Raw genomic sequence first — 8,788 nt, 5'->3', positions numbered from 1 at the left:
TTTTACCTTGTACATCTGACACTGGTCTTCCGGAATCTGAAATCTGACAGCTGGCCAAATATGCTGCTTTCCAGCAAGTTGGCCTGTGCTTCCCTAGGACGGCTTAGCGGTGTGCTTGCTTAATAGTTGGACCAGGCAGTTTTTTGTTTATTCCAAGGGCACTGCACTTGTAATCTGTGTCAACCACGAAACCCCAACATAAGAGAGAAAAAACAAAAACAAACAAACATTAAAAGGCTTCAGAATTCATTTCATGACCTCCTTTGCTTACAGTTATCTTGTAAATTATTGTGCTTGCACCACTTCAATAGGAAATCATGGACAGCTTTTACAATATAAGTAACATTTGGCAGTCTTCATTTGTACATTTTTCCTGTCGTTGTAAGATTAAACATAGTGTAAAATCAGACCACAAATTTTTCATGACAACATTTGAAATGTAGAATAAATATGTGTTTGATTTTGACTTGGAGGCAGGAAGAATTAGACTTCACCTCTTACAGTAAGTGCAGTCAAGGTATTGAGCGCTGTGGTGTTTGGATATACAGCATGTGAACATTAATTATCTTTTATGAGACGATTGTTCTATGATCAATGGTTATACTTGTTTTGTTTTTTGTTTTTTTTTAAGTTTGACAAACTTGAATTATTTTGGGGGTTTCTCAGGATCGTTTGTTGTATAAACATATTTACTATCTTTATGGTCCAATATTGAAACCTTGACTGCAGTAATGATTGACAGTAACAATGCATTCTTTATACATCTTACCTGTACCTTTTTTTTTCTTTACTAAGCAGCCTGTAGCTCCTGAACAATTGAAGGCAAAGCTGACTTCATTGTTTACTTTGCAAGTAACATTAATTTCATATGTTTTTACTGAACGCTGTTGGACAGGTGGCTCAAAGTGGGAAACAAAATCCCTTTTTTTCCCTATCAGAAAATGTGTAGCCCCAGTACAACCAAATGATAGTGAAGCAAACTCAAAGCTGCACAATATGCTGTATAAATACCCCCTTTATACAACAACTGGATAGAAAAAAGCAGGAGAGCATTTTAGAGACAGAAGGTTTTCTGTCTCAGCAGGGTCACAGAGATCATTACAGTGTAAGCATCCATTACATATAGTCCCTATTCTCTTTTTGTAAGATTAATAGAGAAATGTTTGCTGAACTGCACAGTGCATGATGGTGTGGATATTTACACCGAGACAAGATAAAATGTAATGGGCTGACCAGATGGAGGGCCCTTGCTGAGGGTGACTCACTCCTCCTATGCAGTACTCCTACTGCCACTACTTGCATCTCTCGTCCTTTTCCCTTTCCTGTCCACTTCTAGCTGCCTCTACCACTACTGCTGCTTCCACCTTTTGGATTGCTATATTTGTGACTGTGTCCATTGATGTGGAAAAAGCCATCATCTGGGCCAGTAGATCTGGAAATAGAGTACTCGTCGAGGTCGGCCAGAGACAAGCCTTGTACTGTGCAGCTCACCCAGCCAAGGGTGTAGGGGGCAATGAGTTCCAGCTTGGGAGAACTGGGGGTCGCTGCTGGCTATTTTCTCGACATTCACTCTGGGGCCTGTGGTGTTCTAAAGCTAAGACAACACTTCCCACTGACTGAGGGCTGCTCAGGCCCGTGTTGCTACAGTGCTGTGAGACATGCACAGAAACATAGCATGTCAGATGCTGACTTCTGCTCGGAAATTTGAATTTCTAAATGATTAGGTGCAGTAGAAGCTGGAGGCGTAAATCAATAAAGCTGGCTAGATGCAGGGCAGCTAGCCAATTAGGCCAACTGGGGGCTTTTGACAAATAATATGAAGGCTCAAAAGGAAACAGAATGGGAAATGTATGGGGCTGTAGTTTATTGGTTATTGTGTTGCATGTGATGGCATCTAAAAACACATACAAAAGCTTAAGAGTAGGATAAGTAACAATTTTACAGGTACCTTTAGTGACCATCAGGCTTATTGAAGCTTCTCGGATTAAATTTATCCACAGTCACTTCCCCGAAGCAAACTGAAGTAAAGTGACTTTACCATTTAAAATAAATAAATAAGAAAAAAACTAATTTCTAAAGCTTCCAAAGTCCACATTTATTTACTTATTAATCTTTACTACTTAATAAACTTGTATTTGGACTTGATAAATGGAATGAATTACTCAGCAGATGGACACCTGGCACTGCTGCTTGCAATTTTTTTAGATCAAGTATAAATAAATAAATGTTTTTTAAAAATCCACGGAGTCTTAAAAACAGATCAAACAAAAGCAAAACAAATTGCTCTCACCAAAAGTAATATGCCATTATTGTCCAAACATCAGAATTTTTTCTTCATTTTCATAATTACAGGTACGTTTTAACCCAATGGATTCACGGGATCACAGCACTTAGCTCACCGGGGAGTGAGATAACCTCTCTCCTCCATCCCACTCTCAAATGGCCCTTAGGCCTATACTGTGGCATAGTTAATGGAGTGTGCCTACATGAATTATTAACAGTGCTTACATTCCCTTTATACTTGCCATTCTATCGATATTCAACCCTGTGCATACCCATGGGTATGTGGGCGAATTTTACACATCAGGATGAATTGCCCTTTTCACATATATGCTGGTCCCTCTCAGATAAATATCTTTTATTATGTTGGATGAGCAGACTATGCTGAATAAAACATCTGGCTTGCAGAAAATAAAACAAAATAGGAAAATATATCCTTCTCACAGTTACAGTCAACAGAATTGAATTTAAGCGCCAGTGACAACAGTGAATTGTGACAATACACCGCTCTCAGTCCTCCATTTCTTCGGTTTCACACTGCGGGGACACCTTGAGGTGTACATTATTAAAGCATACTTGGATTTATAACATCATCTTCCATGGGGAGTAATCCAAGAGGTAAAATCAATGGCCAAAAAAAAAAAAAACCAGCATCCACAAACTATAAAACAGCTCCTCTTTTGCAAAGTGCTTGTAAACCTTTTTGGGCTATCGTTGCTAAGACCTGGCAGGATCGCTCTGGGGAGATTCACATTAAGCAAAGAAAAAGGGGAAAAGCATCCTCTGTGAATACTTATAAGGGACATGAGGGAGTCATAAGGGAGGTATTACATAGACTTTCTCTGCTGTTATGGAGGGACATACGACTAGATTGTTCCCAGTGCAATATAATGCACTGGGATCTAGAACCAGATTCTGGGAGCGTCTTTGCGAGGGTTAATCATTTTGGTGGCTCAGCTATTGATTGTATGTGCATGTGTACGCGTGGAGGTTGTTGTTTGTGTGTCTGAAAGATATAGAGACTCCAAAGCAGATGGCAACTCATTTACTACAAGCAAACGAGAGAGAAAGCCTGTAAGCCATTTCATGTAAACAGTCAGCTTGTAAACAGTCATGAATTAAGGCGTTTCTGTCGGTGCCAAAGATGCCACAGCATTGATTATGTAATAGATGGAAACGGAGTTATGGGATTTTAAGTCATCTACATCAGCTTTTTCTGTGTCCAGTCTGACTTTAGATGTCACCAGCGTCGCAGTGATGCCACTTTGACAGAAACAGGAAGAAGGCAAAATGAAAATAAATGATTTTTTTTACAAAGCTAAGAAAATGTATTAACTGCAGACCTCAATTAATGAAGAGAGTAATGAGCACAAATGTATTCCCATATGTAATAATGAAAATTTTGTGATAATTGCAAAAGACTTCCTTTTTTTTCTCCCTCTCATGTAACAATGTGTTTGTTTGTGTACTTGGTAGATAGCATGGTGGTAACTATCCTGGCTTTAATAGATCTCTAAAATGATGACTGCGTAAAGAAATACATAAAATTAGTGAAACAGATTTTTTTTATTCTCTTTGCCACATTTCTCTTGTTCTCTGCGCTCTCCCCTCTTCCCTCTGTTTCTCCATTTGTTTTATTTATCTCTCTATTTCTCCTGTCTCTGCACCCCACTCTTACCCTTTCCTCCTGCCTTTCCAAACAGTCTCCTCTTTGTACTGCCAGCCAATGTTTTCTCTCTTTCTGTCTCAGTCAGCTCATCTTCCCTAAGGGCTCTGGGCACGCAGGTCCTCGGTCTTCTTAGCCTCTGTAGCTCCCTGTCTGACTATGAAAATGAAATTGTATGGGCTGTTAATAGACTGCCCACTACTATACCACTAATCAATCTCTGCCATTTTAAGCTGGATTGCTCACAGTGATCACGTTGCTAGAACCCCTTCAGCGCAACCCCCCCATAAATTCTAGCATCCCTTGAATAAAGGCTCAGGATATTTGGTAAGCCTGTTGTTTTTCCAGGCACTCCTATATGCATCAGTTTTCATCTACAAATCTGCTTAGAAGCCTACAGATAAAAAGACTTCCATGCAAGTCTTTCCAAAATGCATCATTATTAATAATTACCAACCAACAAGCCAAATTGTACAGTATTCAGTATTGGCATGGAAATGATGCATCTGTCAGTATAACTAGAGCTATAATATGTTCTGTTCAAGCATGCATTTGACTGACTTAGTGATAATTGTTCAGTAATTTGCTGGGTATTTCCCCTCTAGTGAAGTTAGAGGAGAGTCTTAATAAAATGATCAAAGGTCAGGAGTCTCTGGACATATGGCACTCAGTGCTTAATCACAGTGATCTAACATTCAGTCCTCCGGGTTTTCTTTTTGCACAGAGCACATCTTAATTACAGCCTTTAACAGACGACTTGTGTATGTAGTCCTTTACTGTTTAAATAACTGCACCAAATGAATGGTAATGAGATGCATGGTAAAGAAAATGGTACGATGCAGCGCCATTAACATATTTTTTTCTTGATGAGACTTTAGAATATAAAGTGGTATTTTGGTAGCTGGGAAGTGTAGCAGGGGCAGTTCTCTAAAATTCATTGTAGAATTTCAATGATTTTCTTTTTCATGAGATGGAAATTCGTGGTTTTCCCTTTTTCAAGAGCATAAACAGAGTTTGCGGCCAAAGCTATTCTTAACTCTACGCACAGCAGGGCACATTTGAGCTATTTCTGTTCTTATGCTAATTTGCCAGTAATTGTTGAAGCCACACAGCGACATAATAATTTGAGTGTCCATATTAATGTGCCCTTACAGTAACAATTTCTATTTCCAGCATGTCAGCACCTCTTGGCAAAGATGGTATCTTTAAAAAGACCCTCTCACCCTCATTACAGCACACAGACACACTGAAATAGAACATCTTTCTGTACAGCCAAAAGCAACGGGCAGACTGACAGAGTTGTTCTACTATGATTGAATCATGAGACTTTGTGTAGAAAACTGTATTGCAAAGTAAACTGCTTTTGTCCAGTATAATACTTACGGATTTTGACATTCAGCAGATTTAATTTTGAGATTACACCAACTGATTATTTCAGTACAAACAATGAAGCTGTGAGTTGTGAAGTCAATGTGAATCCAAACTTATTTAAAGTACAATTAAAAACTTGGTGACATTTGAAACCTCTTAAGTCGTGTCGTGGTAATATCAGGAGTAACAAAATTAGTTCCTCATGAACCTTGGCAGAAGTGCAAGCTCAGTATGCAGGCACAGGCTGTTGGGCCTAATGAAGACAAACTTTCTCATTTAAAATAAGAAGTAATTAGAGTAATAATTAACAATAGCATTTGAGTCGAAATGCTGCAACCGCTGTCTTTGCATTACGCATCTTTTGAAACAGACATTAAGTCTCAGCAAGGTGACATAAATGTCCAACTCTTACTATCCTGAGGCAAGGTGGTCAGTCAGCTGCTGAGACCTTAGATAGGACAGTGTGGCCATTTTTAGGTGACAGTATACACAATGAATTATGTATGACTCATTACTTGGCTAAATGATGGAGGCAAGTTTTAGTACCATAGAGGAATCATACACGTGCTGGTACAATATTTCACTGTTGTTACACTGTCTTTTTAACATTGCTTCCACAGTGACAATAAAGAACTATTCTATTCTGTTCTGTTCTACAATCAGATGATGTAGAGTTGTTTGAGAGAGTCTATGCGTAGCTGCACTGGTCCTGTATATTTCAAGTCTTTGCTATATGAAGTTACTTTGTCTGCAAGAGCATTCTTACGTCATACTGACATGTTAAGGCTTAATGGACAAGCCATGCTATTTCAAATATATTGTCAGTCTTCTCTTAAAAACTTCCTTTTTGCTGTATATGCACTCCTTTTACAAAAATAAGAAACTTCTGCAGCTGCTATTATTGCTATAGTACTCCTATCTTATAATGGTTTACACACTTTGAATCATGAGGTTTGGTGCTTTGAAACAATGTATTATCAGGGCCATTCACAATACGGTGGGAGGACTTCTCACTTCGCCTGCATTTGGTCTCTGAGTGTTGAGAACTGAAAGTGTCACAAGACTGCAGTCTGTGTTTGGTTTTGTTCCTTATATTTTAAAATATTAAATGTCAGTAGAGCAAAGCACATACAATCCCTAATAGTTTGATGCACACCATAGACATCAATACACACAGTGATGAGTGTGGTTCAGAATTTTATTGAGTTCTGATCCTTGTTTGAGAACTAGTATTGCTGCTCTGTTGCCAGAGTGACCACTATTTCTTTTGGGGCATACAATAATAGTAGGTAATAAAAGGCACTTTTTAACTTCATAACAGCCTGGAAAAATAGAAGCTAATATGATAAATTCTTTTTTTATTGATATTTAATTTTTGGTACATTCATCCGAAACCACTTTTTCAAAGGTCCCTTGTTACACACTGAAGTGCTAGTAAAAAGCTAAAAGTTACATTTAGTGAGTTTTTACTTTCTTATTAAAATGTGACCAGAGTAACCTTGTGCAGACAAATGTAAAGGGAAGCATTTCAATATAATGAATTAATTCTCCAAATGTCTGTGACACTTCTGCTTGCGATCAATGGATTATATTTAAACACAAATTTCAGCCACAGTCACTCTTATAGGGAGAGAAATGTTCGCAAAAATAATTATTGCCATTCAACACTTGGATTTGTTCATGTTCTTCTGTCACAGATTTACAACTGCACTTGTAAGCAGCAGTGAGCCAGTGCAAAGTGGCAATTTTATCTCTATTAGTTGTACATCAATTACATGCCCCAAAACAGCATAATTTAATTTTTCATACATACAAAGGAATGCTTTTTTTTTTTTTTTGTCTACACTTGTACACAACACAAATGCCAAACCCAAGACTCAGTTGTCTGTTTATTTATTTTTCATTTACCAATCAAAGTTTACAAGTATTTCTTGGAATTTAAGAGGTCAGTTTGTTTGTGTGCGTGTAGTTATGAATGTGAATTCATTTGCAGTGTGTAAATTGTTTTGGCTGCTAATTACTGTATGCATACTGGTTTGTTTTGCGCTTGAAGAAACAGGGGAGGAATGATTGCCAACAGTTTTGTTTTATAGCTGGAAAAATGTTGGAGGCCTTTTTTGACAAAGTGCACCGTTACACATAGTATACCCAAGGTCTCCTCATACCAGTTTTGTATTATTTGTGAAATGAAGAAGAATTGGAAAGCAAACACATTCCTCACAGATTCATGTTATCTATCCAGGATGTGAAATTAACAACCAAAGGTTATGCTCAGTGAAACAAGTGCAATTAATGCTGTTGCATGTAACAGATATTACACACATTGTGTGTTTTTTTTTTTTAACAGAAATATGTCAGTTATAGAGTTTAATATTCGTGTTTATGTTGATTACTTAAACAGCACATAAAGTCTGACTTTTCTGTTGTGCACAAATCTCAATGAGAATAAGAATACTTGTTAATTATGTTTACTGATTAAATTAATGAATTGAAAGGCATTTTGCTCCAGTCGTATTTAACTTACTTTAGATTCTAGAAAAATAAATAAATAAATAGAGGACTGCAATACATATCTTTTCAGCCAGTATCTTTTATAAATGATCACACAAAGATGGGAAATGTCAAGGTTTATGTGTGGGATTCATTTCTTTTTCCTACAGCCAAGGCACAAAAGTGATGACGTCCAGGGATGGAGAAGCATATTTTTGACGTCACTTTAAACAAATCATAGATCTGTCTGAGCTATCAAAGTTTAATGCATCAGTATTTGCTGACAAGAAAACAATGTCACTGTTGCCACAATCACCTGCAGGCTGCTTTTCTGTATGTTAAGTACATTTAATAACATTTGCTCATTTAATTGTTTGCCATCGAGACCATATGTATCAGTCATGTTGCGAACAAAGCCATACATTTGACGTGTGCCAAAACTAAGAAACACTTTAAAAAGACTGCAGACTCGTCACACGGCAGGGAGACACCAGCACGGTAATGGTTCAGAAATAGGTTGTGTTCCAATATCCATACTATGCCAGAGAAGGATTCTGTGCGTCTGACTATATACTATATAAAAAATACCAGGATGTGCTGCTACATGTAGTTGCATTTTGCAGTATGAAGGTCAACATACTTGCTTGGCAATTCTGAACCGCAATCCTCTGCGCAGTTACGTCACATACTACATGGTTTGTAGCACAAGAATAAACAAGCTTGAGCTGCAGAGAGCCACAGAGAGATGACTTTTCATTGTGCACAACAGACTGCAACGGTCAAAGTTAAAGGTGCTAATATAATAATAAATTAATATGACAAAGCAGTACATCCCGGTAGTATACATACTGCATGAAAGAATACTTTCTTTGTGAGTGCAGCTGTATGTCCATCCATCCATCCATGCATTGTCTTCCACTTATCCAGGGTTGGGTCGCGGGGGCAGCAGGCGGAGCAGGTCGTCCCAGACCTCCCTCCCCC

The sequence above is a fragment of the Stegastes partitus genome, unplaced genomic scaffold, assembly GCF_000690725.1.
Source record: "Stegastes partitus isolate 25-593 unplaced genomic scaffold, Stegastes_partitus-1.0.2 Scaffold102, whole genome shotgun sequence".
Lineage (NCBI taxonomy): Eukaryota > Metazoa > Chordata > Actinopteri > Pomacentridae > Stegastes > Stegastes partitus.
The sequence above is the reverse complement of the archived record's forward strand: the minus strand, read 5'-3'. Positions refer to the sequence as shown.